We start from the raw sequence: 19,692 nt of genomic DNA, 5'->3' as shown, positions 1-19,692 counted from the left end.
CTTAGTTCCAACGGGAGAATCGATAGCATGGCGCTTTTCTCAATTTGTGTGATAAGACATTCTCTATCATCGCTAATAATTCATTGAATAATTAGCATTACCGCCATTTAATGTAAATTAGTGTATAAGCCAGTAATTATTGTAACATACATAAATGAAGAAACCTTATCTAATCTCATCGTTACCATTCAGTGATCTAGAGATGAAACTGGATCACCCATGACTAGAGCAAAATCCAAATGAGGTAATCAATCTACTGATATTCTGGGTTAAACCTTCTACGTAATTGCTTTGCTTTAGAAGTCTAATTGGACACAATAGAAGTCTACAGCTTCCATCCTTCCAAATTTCTTTAGACTTTGATAATGATTGTGGATGGAAGGAAAACGCCCTTCCCCGTGATAAAATGCGTTGACAGCAAATAAATGAAGCTATCGATTGACATGGGAAGGCTTTAAAAAGTAGCTCTCAATCACTTTGGTGTTTTGTAGAAACTTCACCTTCTTCTACTTGGAGAATATTCTCAGCCCTAAATTATCCAAAAAATCAATAACATTTTTCCTAGATAAGATTTATATAATAGGGAAAAGATTCGTAACAGCTTATCCTTCTGTAGTCATACATGGTCTGTTTCATCTCTTCTCTCATTCCCTTCTTCATTGAATAGAGAATTTCGTTGATACATTTCTTGTCATTCGCGAATTTATGCAAAGTTTCTCAGTCGGGATGTATAAATCAAGAAATTTTCAAAAGTGGAAAAAAACACATAGTTATAGTAAATACTTGAAATTCACATGTCTTACAGTAACACTTGGAAATATCTTGTTTGCTACAATTAATTCGTCAATAAGACCCGGGCTTTTTGAGAATGAATGAAAGAAAGGATGGTAATGAGACATGAGACACAGACACACATGCAATGTCAGTCTCATCCTTCGCGGAAAAATCGGATAGAATTATTTTGAATTCTTCTCCAGAGAATGGATAAGTGAAATGATTTCGTCTCGCTCACTCCAAATTCGTCTGAAGCTGAAGGTTCCCTTCATGCGTGGTTTGTTGTCTCCAGAGGCAGATAAATCACAGTTATGTTGCCAGCACGAATCGAGCGCAAATCAATCAAAGAAGATGGCCGAGATGTCAACGGAAACTGGTTTTTTGCCAGTCATCTGTCCAGCTCCAGCAAGGAAACTCGACCACTGTTCACTCAGACTCAGTGCTCGGGCTCCTCTGCACTTTTCACCGCACGTCAAGCCTACAATTGAGGCAAATTTATTTTCGTCCAGAAATACTAAAGTTTCAACGTTTGTCTTCAAATTGTACGGGAAGTAACCTGTATCTAAGTATCTTCTTGAATGTACTAAAACTCCAGATAACAAAAGTTTTGACAATATGAGATATGAGAGATCCTTGTCACAATTTCTCAGCTCGAACCTAGACAAGACTTTGGTTTTTGTGGTGGAAATAATTACTTGGCTCGCTAATTCATCAAGAGTATGTTTGATTCTGTAGTCATTGTGGACTCAAATATTCGCATCTAAATTGTTGAGCAAAACAAAGTCATGCATGAGTTTACACCACAGAAGTTACGTGTATGAGTCGTGGGAAGCGTTATAATTGATAAGCTGCACATTATTCAGGAAGCTTGAAACAACAAGCACGTTTGGTCTCCTGCGTAAATGACGCAGCAGGCAAGCTCGGTTTCACGACGTGAGTGAAGTTGAGTGCCATCTATTATTAAAGATTTCCCGGGAATAGACAGAATACAGGAACCGCAAGTGTGTGTATGAATGTGAGGGTGTGAGTGGAGAGTGAGAAGGAGCAGGTACATGGCACTCTGATGGCTTCCAGCAGCAAATGTAAAAGGAGCAGAAAGCCAGTTTTACTATTCGCTAACCGCACTGAATAAGCTTCAAATTACGTCGGCGACATTTCATGTGGCTGTTGGTTGTTTGTAATTGGATCCAGGCTAAATTAATTATAGTCAACCAGCAATCAAGGATTCCTTTCATCCCTTGCGCCTTCCTTTGTACAATTAAGAGTTGGAATAAATGCAGTCGCCTTATATAGATTTCTATGGGTACATTGAATTATTGGTTTCCTCGGGGGACATGGATTCATCCACAATTGAATACTCAATTATAAAGCAGCTATAGTCATTCATTTTTATAAGTGATTAATTATTTAGCAGCTGATGCTCCAGAGTTTTATTGTAATTTTCGAACACACTATAACGATTTATTATAGTTATAGTGTGTTTATACTACGATGACATCAATAATGTTGGAATGAGAACAAACTTCATAAGCATCTCTCTGAGATTTAGAAAAACGTAGCTTCAGTAATCAAAGAAAAATATAAACCACAAAATGTATTCTATCAATGGTGAGGTTGAGTTTGCCTTTTCCCCCATGAATTTGTTTCAAACAGGTTTGAAAAAATCATTCCTATGATTTTTATTGCGCATGATGCTCACATAAGATTTTTACAGTGCGTGTATAATGAAAAGTGCGTGGGTGGTTTGATGAGATGATAAATCGTTCATGACGAAGAATCCAGCTGGATTCTAGCTCACGAATCATGTGGTGCTGGCTGACTAAAGATTGTTGCTCTCCAGACCACTAGACCTATCCGGCCGGCAATCATTGTTGGACTTATTATTTCTCAAGGCATAGTAGTATCGAATGATCGGTTCCAAAATTCAAAACATTTGGAAGAATATAAGTTTCTATTTTCAAACTATGAACAGCTATCAAAATAGCAGTTAACAATGCAATTTGAAAAGACAGACAAAACTCCGTATAGAAAAACTATGCAACTAGACGTTAACAGTATGGAATCGGACACAACAATTTTTGAATAATATGGACAATTGGAAAGCTCGATATTCTGGAATAAATAGAACATCAATGTACATCGGTAAGGTTTCAAACTGGCGTATCATTCAATCAACTGGAGATGTCCCATGCTGAGAAGTGCTATTGAAAATATCTCTTCTGTCAACTGTGGCAACTACTCTCGTTGATCAGACAACGAAAACAACTCGGACTGAAGTGCATTTCCAATTCCACTCCATTGGATGAAATCACAATTTCTTCTCATGTTCAGAGCCGCTCCATCTTATCGATTCGGATGTTGAGTTGGACTTTGGAGACCGAACGTGAACTGACTTGGACCCAATGAAATCGGTTTCTTTCCCCAGAGGAGTTGAGTGCTAGACCATGGCCTGCTAGTGATAAGCACTGATATAAAGGCAACGGCTCCAGACTGCCGCAAATCTCTTTCTCTGCGATAAGCACACGTTCCGGATAAGATATCCTGGATAAGACTCTGACAAATCCAATCCGCGTCACCGTTCCAAAGATATATTATGCTATTTACGATAGCGTTCAACATTTGCAATCCAACTCCAACTACATTTATTCAGTCGCAAGCATCCAATTTCCAACATGAGAAAGATTCCCGCTCGTCCTCCAGCATGGAAAATTGCAGCTCATGACAACAAACCTATTTTAGTGGGAACCAACCTTTGCAAAAATAGGGTCATATTCAGAATCGATAATATTGTACATCAATCTAATCTAGATTAACTTTTTTCGAGAAAAATTCTTGAAATTACTGTACCGTTATAAATTATTTGTTGTTACATACTTTTAATATGATCACAGAAAATTTCTTTATGATTAAGAGATTAAAATGGATAGAGTTTATTCCAAGAGTACTTCCTTGGTTCTTGAAGCTGCAGAGGATCATTAGTTCAAGGATGTTTTATACGAAAATGATTAGACTAGAGGTTTCAAGAAGTCTTGCACCTCTCATGCCACATGTTTATGATGAATTCGCTTATAGCGGTGCCAAAAAAGTAGATTTCTAATATAAAGTGGTGATTTGTGATGTCTGGAGGTTTGAATTTTATATGCTAAATTTCAATGGAACATTCTGATCGCAATGGATTCATGCATTTTTCAGGATCTTCTAAGGTCATGGAATCTAATAATTGATCATCATTTTGAAATACTACGATCGATACTTTTATCTAATTATTCTCTCAGAACTCTAAATCAGGACGATAATCATCAAAATTATAAAAAGTGAAACGCTTAAATGTCGAATTGAGAAAATTGATTCCATAGCTATTTAATTCCATTTTTAAGTAATTATTCAAAACATAGCTCTAGTTACATGTTATCTTGATATAAGTAGCCTACCCAGTAGAGCATACTTGTACAGCTCAAGATTTATATTGGCTTCAACAAGAAACTGTGGATCTTTATTAAAAATGCTGTACTTAGTAGGGTTGACTATTTAATCAATTTTGTGGGTATAATCAAAAACATTATTGGAGTATAGATTGTAAATTACTTCGTTGGTTCATGAATTAATTCTCAGGTTCATAGTAAGACAATATAAAATTAAACATGGGAGGAACATGATAATGAAACTGGCAAGTGGCAACCTACATTAGAAGCCACTGATCCTAGTATGTTGAGGATGAGCAGAACAACTAAAATGAATTTCTTCTTCTCATCCACTCTCATTTGCAAATGTTATAATAACAGATACATATAGTGGAAAAAAGAAAATCCAGAAAACGAAATGTTTAATTACTTCTGACAACAAGCTTTTGCACTCGCCTATAGGTTATGTACTTCATTCATCATTCTAGTAGGCTACATAACGTGTAATTCTAAAGGGATGTTATCAGCATAACATGCTCTAGAAAAAGAAATTACGAGTAAAAAGAACATGTTTTTTGTGTTTCGAAATGTTTCTCCGTTTCAACAGTTAATTTGAAAGATTTTTAATTACTGGAACGAGCCTTCGGGCCAAAAGTCTCCGTCTAAAGCAGAGCATACAGACTTGTATCTGTGCTTTTCTTTCGTCCGAGGAAAAACAGAAGGATTAGTTGGCAGAGGCCAATTGAACTGTGAAAGGACCGTATTCTTGTTTATCTACCTGAAACAGCCAGTTCATTTCCCGCGGTAAGTTGCTGATAAACGCTGAGCTGAGCTTACCACCTGCAACATTTCCCGTTCTCTAGACTCATTCACAGATTCACAGGAAACCTTGAGACGTTATTTTTATTTGAACAGCAGAAGAGGTTTCTTCGAGTTTTCTGAGAAGCTGATGCTCTGCAGTGTGCAGATTCGAAACTAATTAAGTTGTAGGGTAGAGTTTCGGAACTGATATTTCTAAGGGCAGAAGCCAATCAATAACGTGAAGCTTCCAAGAAATTTCAAAGCGATTATTGATTCCAAGGAGTGAGTGGAAGTTCAAAAGTCAGTCTCGAGTAGCCTCGTAACTGATGAAGAGGAAGTTCATCAACTTCGATTGTAGAAGTTTCCTGTGAACATGATTCGATGTGTTGACCCGCCTATCATTGCAATAAAAATTATTTAATTTCGTTAAATCAGATATTACATTTCATGTTAAAATAAGGGAAACCAATACGAAATATACTCATTTTTATCACATTACTTCTCATGATAAAAATCACTGAACAAATAATTATATTTTCTCAAAGCATTGAAACTCAAAAAGAATATTGTTGAGAATACGTGACGAGGAAAGGATGATACTTCCATGTTTGAGTTTCACAGTACGTAATAAGCTTATTTATGAATATTTTCCCCTATAAATTCCATATCTATTTCAAATCAAACAATTTCCAAATACAGTAGCACTGAATGAAGAAGATAGTGCTCATTGGCTTCAGTTACATCTTCTATAAAAGTCAATCTTTTATACTAGATGAAAGATTCTATGCTCCATGATTTTTCACTAATATATTATTTTTCAAATCCTGGAAGGATGTAAACTCCATGATTGAAACATTGAAACGATAGGTTACTTGGAAATCATGATCATGTGACCTCCGCGCTTCGCGCTCCGGCTGCTACCCAACGCTATACAGTCATAAAAAGCGATTGGGCGGGCGAAGACCGCCTCTCAGCGAGAGCGCGAAGCGCGGAGGCTGCTAACCCACCCTACTGGTGGTGCAGGGGGCGAAGCGCGAGTACTATAATATAGTGAGAATATACAGTGAATTCCATTCGAAACATATATTCCATAGTAGCAGGCACCTATTATATCAGGCCTTTTAGTATAAAGATTAAATATAAACTGCATCAAAGAATAATTACTTTATGATTGATCACAGTCAAAACTTTTTCTAGCTAGGCTATCAATTCAACAATTTATCAAATTCAAGAGTTCCACTATCGAGAGTGCTGGGAACTGTATGAGATATTACAAATCATTAAATTGGATAAATAAAAATATTTCAATAAAATTGAAGTTTTCTAGAATAGTCTAGGATAAAATTGAAAACGGCATACAATTTAAAAAAGCTTGACAGTCCGAGTGGAAATTTGAAGTAGGTACTGTAGGTTCCTAATTTGAACATTCTACTCGGTACTATCAACTATGCCTCCAAAAACAAAGAAAATGCGTGTCATTGCAGTAGTTTGTTTACAGAATAAAAAACGAAACCGGTACCGTAGTGTAGTAGTAGAATTCGTCTAGTAGTAGCATTGGTAGGCCTACTGTTCCTACTGCTACAGACTGAGCCGCCGGCCTAGTTTCTTATGCAGTTGATAAGACTGGTCGAATGTTTACCGCGTCACTGTCACCGCGGCGGGATCGGATCGGTGACGGTAATGAACCGCCTCTGCCACCAAATCAATGGATCATGACAGAGCTGCTCTTTAAATAGAGCTTCTTCATCTGCATCACGGCTGCTTTTTGTTGATCAATCCAGACACCCCAAAAATTGAAACAAAAAAGCTGTTCATTTTGATGAGGCAACAGGAGGTGTTACAGAAGGCTGACCACCTGAGCTGATACTTTTTACTTTCCTTGCCCTATTACCATAGGTAAGGAAAGTATTGCTTTCCGAAAAAAATTAAGGTACCCCAATATCTAAATTTCTATACGTTTCAAGGTCCCCTGAGTCCAAAAAAGTGGTTTTTGGGTATTGGTCTGTATGTGTGTGTGTGTGTGTGTGTGTGTGTGTGTGTGTGTGTGTGTGTGTATGAGTGTATGTGCGTCTGTGTACACGATATCTCATCTCCCAATTAACGGAATGACTTGAAATTTGGAACTTAAGGTCCTTACACTATAAGGATCCGACACGAACATTTTCGATCATATGCAATTCAAGATGGCGGCTAAAATGGCGGAAATGTTGTCAAAAACAGGATTTTTCGCGATTTTCTCGAAAACGGCTCCAACGATTTTGATCAAATTCATACCTAGAAAAGTCATTGATAAGCTCTATCAACTGCCACAAGTCTCATATCTGTAAAAATTGCACTGCACCATCTATGCAAAGTTTGGTTTTAGATTCCCAATTATCATGCTTCAGATACAATTTGAACAAAAAAATTCGAGTGGAAAAGATTGAGCATAAAAATCTCTACAATTAATGTTCAGTAACATTTTCACCTAAAATTGAAAATAAGCTCGAAATTCGAGAAAATAAGATTAGTCAATTGCAAAATGTTGGCAACTGTTCATTCTATTAAATCATTCACTATGTAGAGATAGCAGACCTCGTGTGTCTACAGCGTTATTGTCCTGTCACCAGCTGGCTCAAATCCTAGAATAGTAGACTTGCGATGCGCGGGAACACTAGCGTCAGCTGATCAATTTTCATAACGGCAAGGAAAGTTGTGTGAGTGCGCCACACCAGATTTTTCAAGTTTATTTACATCAAATAGGAATCGAAAACAATTAATGTAGACTTAAAATATTTATTGTATGAAATGTATGCCTCTATACTGAAAATTGGAACAGACCCTGTCCTATAAGAACTGTGGGATTCAAATCCTTTAAAAAATGTTTTATCACGATTGTTCTCCAAGTCTCAAGTCATGAGTCTTTTTTAATTGATTTTAGTCCTTGAATGATGAGACCCCTTATATTGGGTAGTATGTTAAACTCTCCATAATAAATTATTAACGAAGTAATATATATATAGATCATCAGTAGGTCTACAGTCGCTACACGCTTCATCATCATCACTCACAATAGCTTAATTCAACATTATTTTTGTGAGAAAGCCCTTTAAATATGCATCAAATTTCTTTCCAATTTATGGAAACAATTAATAACGCAGACAGAATATTCATGAGAAAGCAATCATAATTCAATTAAGCCCAGTGTTGACGGAACGATCTGCATCAATTACGCTTTTTACTCGATTCCATGACGTAAAGTTTTTGGATTTTATCAGAGCCCTGTCAAAACTTAGACAAAAAGTCCTCATCCTCATCCATGACATTTTCGAAAGTGGTAATTTTTTGCTCTTAGTATATGTTACATTGAACTCAGATTTTTAGTACTTTTAACCCTTTATTTGACGTTTCTTTCAAAAATGTAATCATATCATTTGCCACCTTATGTAACATATCATTAGTTTTGCCATCTTCCATCTTCTATTTCCTGTAACCAGAAAATGAGTGATTTAGTGTGAAGATTACCGTAAGGATTTTGCCTAACCTATGAATATCACTCGTCAATACTCGTAAGCTTCAATAAACAATAAATCCTATAATCTTATCCCCACGAGTATGATACGCCTCAAAATACATCATAAAACATTCTACTCGAATGTAAATTCAATGACTACTTTCGGGAATTTTAATTCCTGACTACTATTTTTTGCGTTCTAAACGACAAGACATTATTCCCGAGAGCTCCCATAATGGATTTGATGAAGCTGCAGTCCAATATGCTCCTATCAAAAACCCCCCGAAAAACTGGATAAGTATACATTATAATTTTTCCCATATGCTTGATAACTACACCTTTTTTCAATCTTCGTCAAAATTTAAATCACTAATATCCAGGTATCAACAGAAAGTGGAAGTAGGCCACTTTTTTGTCAGGGTTATCAATGTAGCAAAGAATCTTTTATTCATTATGAAAAATTGACTTTTATAGAAGATGCATTGACATTAATCTGAAGCCAATCAGATATCAGACTCATCATATTCATTTAGTGCTACCGGTACTGTATTTGGATTTTTGTTTTTATTTGAAATAGATATGGAATTTATAATAAAAATATTCATATAAGCTTATTACGTACTGTGAAACTCAAAAATGCAAGTTTGCTTCTTACTTGATATTACCATGTGATGAGGTGAGAGAAATAAAGAAAGTATTATTGTTAGTGAACTGGGTTGACAGTCAATCATACAATGTTGTTACCGAGTGGGAATCGAGATGAGAGACGAGAGAAATGCATTGTAATTGAATGATGGAAGGCGTAGCGGAGCAACGGTTGTGGGGAGCAAAGCGAATGTGCAAAATCTCTTTCGGACTGGATTTCATAGACGGTAGTTGTAATTGACGCTCAAAGAAATGGATATTCGCCTCCCATATGGGAAGATGCTGGCTCATTGCTTTAAACCGCTTGCCAAATTATTGTTATTATTCATTTTATGCTCCACTTCATTGATGAAAATTCTCATTTAATATGTTTTGCTATAGCTTTCAGCGCAGACAAAATTATTATTGATGAGTCAACCTGCAATCATCACTTGGCTGGAGATTTATGTGTTTAAGAGAAGCGATGAATGCATTTAGGGTATGCCGTTAGAGTGCATCCATAAACGGAACAATACAGTAGACGATTTACACGTTATAAAGCTGAGAGAGATGATGGGTTGGTCTACTTAGGACCTTATGCCGTGGGGGTGAGGCGATGCATTATGTTGATTCAACCTATCGAGAATGCTAGCAGAGCATTTTTATTACAGCGACCTGTTCTTACCGAAAGAAGTGCGACACATAAGGGCTTTTTCAATCAGTTGAAACATCCAGAACTAGTTGATAAGCTTTTTTTCAGGATTATCTTTTTAGTTTGCTCAATACAATGAAGTCACTTCTTCCAGTTTTCATAATTGAATTGCAGAAATGAATCTCAATCATAGATTGAAGAATCTTATTCGTGATTCTCTTGCTATTTTTATCTAGATATATGATAATATGACACTCATTCTGTCTGCTTTGCTGCTTAGAAAAAGCTAGAAAATTGCAAATTTTGTAACAAGATTAATATAACTACGGCACACTAGCCTACTTCCGTTTACCTTCATACACATGCAGATTATTTTATCCAGTAGTTGTTTTTTTATAAAAATTGACATGTAGGTTCAATGTTTGCTTTTGGATTTTTATTTAACCTTTGTGATACGGCCAAGATTTAACGTTATACTGTATAGTAGTTTTTGTGTAATGATTTTTCCAAGTAAATAATCTCTAGTCAGTCGTGTCGAAGTCGATTAAATAGAAGACGCATTAACAACATAAGCTCAAGCGTAGGAAACTCATAAGTTGCAATGTCAAAAGAAAATACTCTCTGAGAATTGGATCTTCAAAATATTAATATCATCTGGAAATGAGAACATGAGAAATCATCGATCTCGCCTCGAAGTGAAGGATGGAGTTTTCCTCTAGCTCATGGGGTGATGTTTTTTCTCATCTGTAGATGACGGAGCATTTAATTCTTTATCCTGCTAGCTGTAAAATGAAATGGATGTTTTTGTAAGTTTTCGGAGAAGAAAATGGACTAGCACTCGTCTCGACCTATTTATCCTGATCCATTTATCCTGAATGACTTATAATATTCTTGAGTAAAATATGTTTTATATTCACGTTACACAACAATTTCCATAATTTTCACATCCCCCAATTCTTAGTAGAGAACAATATTATTGGTTCAAAGTATGTTGGATATGCTACAAATTCTCAAGAATATTTATTCATCGTATTCCACGTTGAGCTGGTGAAGTACAAGTTTATTGTGTTATTAGCAGTGATGCATAAAATAGCTCATATACCGGGGACTCAATTGATTTACACAATGCAAAGAGGGAGACTTTTAAAAATGTGTCGTTAAAATTCTCATCAACAAGTCTTGATAAATTCAATTTTTTCAAGTTCTCTAGACTTCATAATCACAGGAACTGTAAATGCTCGAAATATTAATTTGGGAAACTTAAAATGAGTATAATCTTATTCTCATAAACAAGTATCAAATAAATAATATCTGATAAATGAATATTGATAAAAATATCGATCTATCATCAAGTCTTGATAAAAACAATATTTTCAAGTTATCTAGACTACATAATTACTGGAACTGTAAGAGCTCGAAGTATCAATTCAGAAAATTCAAAATACGAATTGCCTTATTGATGGAATAAGGTTTAAAATTCAATTTTCAACTTATTACGGTATTAGTTTCAATCAAGTTTCATAGGCTACTTGCCGACTTGTATGTGTTTATATTTTATGATAACCAACTTAACAATGTATACAGATTTTGGATGGAGATTCTTATTCCAATTCCACACTAATAATAAAAATGAAATTATAAATATTTTTTAGAACCGAATTTTTAAACAGTTGGTGATGAACTAAACTGCTGGAGGGGATGGATCGACAAAGATCTCCAAGAAGGCTAGCAAGTCGAATAGGAATGGGAATCAACAATTCACTTCATACTCAATTGAGATAGTTTCATAAAGAGATTATGATCACAGAATAGGCAGTTTCAAAATGTATTGATACTGGTTAGTAGGAGTTCATCAAAATGGTTCAATGTGACAATTTGATCTGACAAAAATTAATATAATATAATGATTTGGAAAGGAATCTTGAAAATCTTGAGATATTATCATGAACTGCTTGGAACCTGTGGAAATCAGAATGATTTCCCAGATCTAGAGCATTGCATAAGTGGTAAATTCCAAGATTGTGATGAGCCCTTTCAATCGATAGCAAATGATCTGTTCCGTGTAAACGAATATTCTTTCTTCACTTTTTCTTTTAAATATGTACCATACCTATTTTGAATATGTACCCACGGCAATTAAAATAATCATCAGGAGCTAGCAGTTCATTGAAACAGCCTTGCGAGCAGAGTGAAGATGACCGTAAGTGACCTCTGTGTGAAGGTAAAATCCTGTAAAGAGCATGCAATCCCGTTTATCACTTTGTTTATTTTTTCGATTATTCAATACAAGGTGCTTGTACTGTGGCAGCACATAAGACTGGGAGTGTAAATGGACGCCAGCAGTAGGCTAAGTTAATGGAAGTGCTTTTACAACAAGTAGCCGCCATACGTCTGGCGCTGGCCGTGAATTAGATGCAAGCGCCGCGGTGCGTGACACTCACACACGGAACAGCCACAGCACATGGCAGCGACCTCAGGCCTACTCATTTGCATTCCTTGGTCAGATCTGTAATGAGCAAATTAATGCCCATGAAGAAAGAGAGGCCACTTTCTTCGGCCTTCTACTGTGAATCGAGATAATTCTCTTCTCAAATTATTCGACTCTCCAATTTATATCTTTTAAGTTTCACCAAGCTTTCCTCAGTTTTCCTCGTGTTTTTCTCCCCTTTTTTGGGTTAAGTGGAAGAGGGGGGCTCTTATTGCCTCAACTTCGCCCAAAACACTTGTAATAATATTACCTATATTTCTATCTAAACCCCCCCCCCCCGAATCCAATATTCTGTTGATGGTGTGAATGAAATTCACTACAGTTCATTGGTATAAGTTTACTTTTCCTAGAATGTTCTCTTCTGTCTTCTGCTGAAACAGAAATTTTTCGGGGTATCTCATAAAGGTAAGTTATCGCAAAGTTTATTGAGAACAAAGGTTCTCGTCTACTGATTCTGAGAATATCTATTTGAAAGGGTTGATCTAATCGTATTATTAGCATACGGTTTGTGTGAGAGATTCCCTCAGATCTAATCTTCGAATTGAATGCAGACGCAGATAAGAGGTGTTGTTTGGAAGAGGTGGTGTAGATGACTATCAGACGATCGATTATTTATAATAATAATCAGCTTGATGAAATATTCAGTAGCATTTTTCTACGGAGCGTAGGAGGGTGTGAGATCGCAAGAAAAGAAGTTGAGAAAAGATATATGAGAAAAACTTTTTTTCAAGGATATTGAAACTTATTAAAAAATAAATTTCCTACAATATCACTGATTAACTTCGATGTTTCCAAATAAAAGCTTACTAGAATAATAATTATTATTATTAATTAATTACCAATTATTGATGGAGAATACTTCTCAGTTTCAATATTTACATATAATGTTACAGAATGAACACTTTATTGAATTTTGATGCATGGATCCAATATTACCAGTGAGCAGTGAGCACATACGATGAACATGGATATCATTCAAATAGTAGTAGAATATCATTCAAGTAGTTTCTTGATAATATATTCTTTTTAGAATATTGAATATGATTATTTCAATAATTACAATAAAAATCAATCCCTATTCAAATAACATTAAGGACTCGAGAAATGTGGAAATTAAGAACGATTCAGGTGGAGATTAAGAAGGAATTCCATTATTGTTCCTATTTCCTACCCTACCTATTATCAGGTGCCACATTTTCAAGAAGTTATTATCCCTCATCATCTATTATCTATTGAATTTTCTGCATACAGTGATGATTTCCATTTAAACCTAGAAGCTATAGCTATCTCATATTATATTCTCCACACAGTGATGATTTCCATTCAAACCTAGAAACATCTAGGCAGTCCAGCTATAGCTATCTCATAATATAATATTATATTCTTCTCTGTAATGATTACAATTTACATAATACTATTATTGAAATTTTCGAACAATATGTTTTATCGAATTCTACAAATTTAATATTCAATACACTTGAAAATGTTATTAAATTTTCCTAGTTATTGCTCTCATCGGTTGGTTCTACTGTAGTTGAACAATTGGCTATCACAGCTTAATATGATAAGAACAATTTTTACTGATAACAGTTGCAAAAGATGGCATTGTAGTTTTTAGAGTTCATTCCTACCGGTTTTAGTTTCGGTTTTCACTTTCATGAATTTTGTTTCACACGATCAATAATTTATTACTATCAAGTGAAATTCCAAAATTGAAATGAATTTTTTTTACTAACATCGAATAAGTAAAATGAAGCAATAAATAATATTATCATTGGTTATATGTATACTCACAAGCTCCCTGATTTTCGTTGGCGCTGAAATGACAAGAGTAACAAGGGTGGGCGCCGGCCCAGCTGATTACACGAGGTGACGGGGGGACACACTCTGCCACCGACAAGTTTCTGCCACGCGCTTCCAGACTCGACTGACGGCTGGAGCCAACAACACTGGAGCTGGACTAAACCCCGTCCCACTCTCTCGCGCTCATTCCTCTACCACCTCACACATCTTCCCTCTTCCTCTACCGTGGAAACTACCGGCGGAAACTGTGCTTGCTGTGGCGGTGAGGAGTGAGGGGGAGGAAACAAACCGTAATGCACTGTAAACATTGCTACCGCTCTGCATCAAACATGTGTAACGAAATTATCATACAACACGGCATTCGCTGCTGGTTGGTTGGGTGTACTGTATTTGTATACTGCTTCACAAGATGGTTTTCTGATCTGTTTGGAGTCTACGTGCATCGTTGAGTTGTGAAAACCCAGGCAGCAAAGCGGAACATACACACATGGACGAAATTTATCTTCAAACGATGAACCTATCTTTACTAAATTACTGTCAAAACAATAAACTATTATTTTATATTTGAAATTTTTTCCAAATTGAAAATAAAAATTCCAGAGAAATAATCTGAAAATTGTTACTATTGTATTTTTATATAACTTTGAAATAAAAGTGTAAAAGTGTACCTGAATAGACTATCTCTTCTAATGATGGTTTTAAATACAGAGTGGAACAAACGTCAGTGTAGAGAAGGAGAAAAAGAATGATGAAAAACGTCTACTCTCCCTTGAGCCAATGATTTGTTCACTGTTTTAATAGAAATTCCAGATTTACCAGGATAAAATACCGCCATATATCTTTGAATCTAACATCCACGCAAATTTGTCTTCTCTGTTTGAATTGGTCTTGTCTCATTGAACACAATAATTATTGGTTTCATCCTCCCCTTCTCCCTAACCTATGACCTATGACCAGGTAATCTATGACCTGTGCTCAAGTCCCTAGAAGTCAGCTCAATATTTATGGCCTTTGATAATGAATTTGATACACTTGTAATTTACACATAAATTTGAAGAAAACACACTTTTATTTTCGTTTGCAGTTTCTGAGATTACTATCAAATTAACTATCAAACTATCAAATTATCACGAGTGTATGATTCAAGATCAGTTAGCTGTTTTTTAAAACGTCATTCTCACATTGTAGTTCATTTCTACATTCATTTAGTTCCTTTCCCAAGAGTATAAAATCCATCACATTATGAGAGTAACTGATTATTAATTTCATATTTTTAAATCATAAAAAACCTAAATCCAACCGATACTGCGGAAATAAATAAATTTATACATGAGCTGAAACCAAACTCGCCTCCTAGTGTGGATAACATTAGTGGAATATGTTTAAAAAAATCTCAAAATTCATTGTTTGCCCTCTGGAATTCAGTTTTAATAGGTGTTTTTTATTAAGATATTTTTCGAAAAAATTCGAGATAGCTTTAATAAAACCAATACCTAAAACCATGGACCTTGCAAATCCTCAAAACTATAGACCTATTAACTTATTAACCAATTTATCAAAAATTATAAAATTTAGATTGATGGACTTTCTTAGAAAAAGCAATTTTATTTCGAGTAACCAGTATGGTTTTCAAGAAGGTAAATCCACCAAGGATGCTGTCTTACACTTGACAAATTAATTAAATAAAAGTTTTGATAGTAATAGAAAAACATTTGTTATATTTTGATTCTATACCACATTCTATCTTTTTTTCATAAGCTAGAGTGTTGTGGAATAAGAGAAATAACAAAAGAATTATTTGCGAGCTATTTGACAGATCGAATTCAAGTTTTAACAATGAATGATAGAACTGAAATTCAAAATATAAAAGAGTTTGGACTTCCACAAGGAACTGTACTATCGCCGCTACTTTTTTTTATTTATGTCAATGACATATTGAAAATTGATAGGTATTCCTAATGGTGTTACACTATCATTTTCCGATGACACTGCTCTGATCTTCTCAGGCTTAACATGGAATGAAAAATTTAACTCTGCTAATCGTGGTCTTGAAATAGTTAAATCGTGGTTAAACAGCCATATTTTAACTCTAAATGCGAGTAAAACTGAATACATATCTTTTTCCTCTAACAGAAGTGGTCAGCCTCCTGATGAGCTTGAGCTGATAATACACAGTCATAACAACATCACAGTTAATTGCACTTGTCCAACGAGAAAGAGTTAAATCAAATATTTAGGTGGTTCTGTGGATCAGCATATTAAATGGGACATTCACATTGAGAATCTATGCTTCAAGCTGAAATATTTGATAACAATTTTTTACAGAATTAACCAATTAAAAGACTTGAATATTTTGAGAACGATTTACTACGCTTATGTTCATTCACTCTTCCATTATAATATAGAAGTATGGGGAGCAGAGCAGCGTATGACACCCATTTTAAAAAAACTTGTTATAATTGTCATACATGACATCAAAGCCCATTCAATTCTATTGAAATATTATTTTGTGAATTGGAAATCTGGTCGCGGATTTAATTATTAAATGTAATAAATTGAAAAATCATAGAATTGGGTAGGTACTCTTACATTCGGCTTATAACTATTTACAATATCACTACTTATATTCTTACCTCAACTATCTGATATTTCCTTGGCCATGTTTTCTCCTATACTAACAGAGTATTCATTAATAAGATTCAGTAATAAATTAGGATTATCTTTCAATGTTACAACATTATTTCCTATTTCTACAGCGTTCAATTGTTCTGTCTTCTCTCGGTTTGAAACAGTGGCATCCTTTATGATCTCCCAAGTTTTCTTGATGTTATTTCCTGCTTCATTGAATTTATTCTTGAAGTAATCGTCTTTTGAACTCTAGATAAGCGACGTCAGCGTATTCCTGTAGAGACGGTAATGGGCTGTTAGTTCTTGATTTTCTGGTTGTAATTTCCTCTTTTTATTCAGAAAATTCCTTTTTCTAATGGATAAGACAAGCCCTCTCGTAATCCAAGGTTTGATGATCTTAATTTTCTTTTTTGGTCTGTACTGATGAGAGTTATTATCCATTTGGTGTTGTAAAATTTCTATAAATTTTTCGTAGGCCATATCTGTATCATTACTTTCAAGAACCCCCTCCCAGTTCTCCTCTGCTAGACATGTTCTTAGACCAGCTAAATTAATTTTTTTCCGGTTTGTGGAATCAGTTTCATGTAGATTCGCTCTGTTACTTGCTCCGGACATCTTTGTAAACCCAAAACGGTGATAAAATGATCGGTGATGCTAGAGTGGTATATTATTGGATATATATGTTGTTTGGAGTTTGTTAATATGTAATCCAGGCATGTTGATGTCTCTGTTGTTACCCTGGTGGCTTGTTTGATGCAGATCTTCAAGCCATGTTCGCTCAATAAATCAAGATATTCGTCGAGTTGTTGATGTTGATTAGGTAGCATCGTATTGATGTTGAAATATCCTGCGCATATTATTAACTGTCCTCGCAATTTATTGAGTACATTTTCCAAATCCTCTAAAAACTCTGTTATATTGTAGTTCGATGGAGATCTTTAAATTGCTAATTGACCGAGCGAAGTGAGGTCTAAGATTCAAGTCGGCGGTTTGGCATTTCACTTAATGTTTATATGTTGCGCATTTACGGCGAAACGCGGTAATAGATTTTCATGAAATTTGACAGGTACGGTATGTTCCTTTTTTAATTGCGCGTCGACGTATATACAAGGTTTTGGAAATTTTGCATTTCAAGGATAATATAAAAGGAAAAAGAAGCCTCCTTCATACGCCAATATTAGAGTAAAAATCAGACTATAGAACTATTCATCATAAATCAGCTGACAAGTGATTACACAGATGTGTGGAGAAGCCAGTCTATTGCTGTATTTCCATAAGGTCTATAGTTTCAATCAGGTACTTGTGGATGAGAATACTGCGTGAGGTCTACTGTTCACACAACTACTAGTATGTTGTATTTTTCTTTAGTAGTTTGTAATTATTGTAGGTGGAGAACATTTGCCTGTCTAATATTCAACTCGGCTGACAGTACATTTAGAACGTTTTTCGTGTATACTACGACTCCATCATTTTGATTACGGTTGTTTGACGAGTAAAAATTATTATATCCCTTCAACTATTTTGGAATATGATCATTTTTAATCCAATACTCTGTTAATACTAGACCTCGCGCAGTTATAACGAAAACCATAAGCACTTCCACACTGATACACTAACTATTTATTTGATCAGATCATGCTTACAGAAGATTTAATTATCATATAACGCTTTCCAGAATTTAGCGCGAGAAAACCAGAAGACATCTGGGCGCCTAGACGAGCTTTTGTTCTTTGCATCCTATTTAATAGTGCATAAAAATTGCATTCAATGAGGCATGCAATTTAAAGTCTACACAGCTGTAAATTTTTTACCAAGTTACATTGAGATATTGAATTGCATGCGTCATGGCATGCAATTTATAGTCAACTCGACAGCTGATTTATGATGAATAATATTCTATAGTCTGATTTTTACGGTAATATTGGCGTATGAAGGAGGCTCCTTTTTCCTTTTATATCATCCTTGAAATGCAAAATTTCCAAAAACCTTGTATATACGTCGACGCGCAATTTAAAAAGGAATATACCTGTCAAATTTCATGAAAATCTATTACCGCGTTTCGCCGTAAATGCGCAACATAAAAGCATTGAGAGAAACGACAAACCGTTGACTTGAATCTTAGACCTCACTTCGCTCGGTCAATAATCACATCAAAATCATAAGACATATCCTGTAGTTAGTTGAATCATTAGATCATCAGAATTGTTATTAATACTTCTGATATTGAGGCTAAAAACAGTTATGTCACAGTTTTCAAGTGCATCATGGAGTTTTTGTGCATCTTCGATCAAACTGTCCTGTATTTTATCCATTCCATCCAGATAATTTGCAACATATAAAATATCATTATTGTTCATGATTTTGTGTTGTTTAGATGCATGCATTCCTCCCTGCAGGTTGATCAACATTCCTTCGTGCCATTGATTATGCATCCTCACACTCCATGACATTTTTTGTTATTGACGACATCAGATCGTTCATCACCGCTGTCAGGTAGCAGAAGCCATGAGTGTGTCTGCTTAGCACTACAATCGCATGACTTACACTGTTATAGATGTCCATTTGCTTCGTATTCATCCGCACAAGAACAACGTACTTATAAGTAAGGCCTTGAGCTTCATGTACTGTGAGTATTTTTATTGTTTCACAACTTCCAGGTTAACATGTCCTGAATCCTTTTTTTCTCGTTTTGCGTGTAAGTTAGTACAAGCGTTTCTGATTCAATAGTAGGGAATTCATAATTGAAATGACATCTCCTAATTGACCGAATGACACTGCTCGTTGTGACAATTTGTCTATAAAACTTGGAGAGTGAACAGCACACGTCGATTGGGCATCTTCGAGTATTCCCAGATGGCATTTCTAGTATTATAATATAATAATAATTATTATATATAGTGGCTTGGTGCAAGAACTACCTATGTCAGAATATCAACTTTCTCACAAATCAGCTCGAAAGTTTACCTTGTTTTTTCGAACTATGGAATTTCGATACGGAAATGCGAGTGCTAGAAGTGCAGAAGTCGAC

General features: G+C 35.3%; 1 protein-coding gene across 1 annotated transcript in view; it reads right to left on the bottom strand.

Annotated features, from left to right (window-relative positions):
- Nucleotides 1-14,180, bottom strand: part of LOC111054818 — a 46,450-nt gene extending 32,270 nt beyond the window's left edge. The window contains exon 1 of the mRNA XM_039424545.1: nt 14,028-14,180. The gene's annotated coding sequence lies outside the window, so the exon portion shown is untranslated. The remainder of the gene's footprint in view (nt 1-14,027) is intronic.
- Nucleotides 14,181-19,692: the final 5,512 nt, after the last annotated feature.

The sequence above is a fragment of the Nilaparvata lugens genome, chromosome 3 (genome assembly GCF_014356525.2).
Source record: "Nilaparvata lugens isolate BPH chromosome 3, ASM1435652v1, whole genome shotgun sequence".
In the NCBI taxonomy this organism is placed as follows: domain Eukaryota; kingdom Metazoa; phylum Arthropoda; class Insecta; order Hemiptera; family Delphacidae; genus Nilaparvata; species Nilaparvata lugens.
This window is presented reverse-complemented; position numbering and strand designations above follow the sequence as displayed.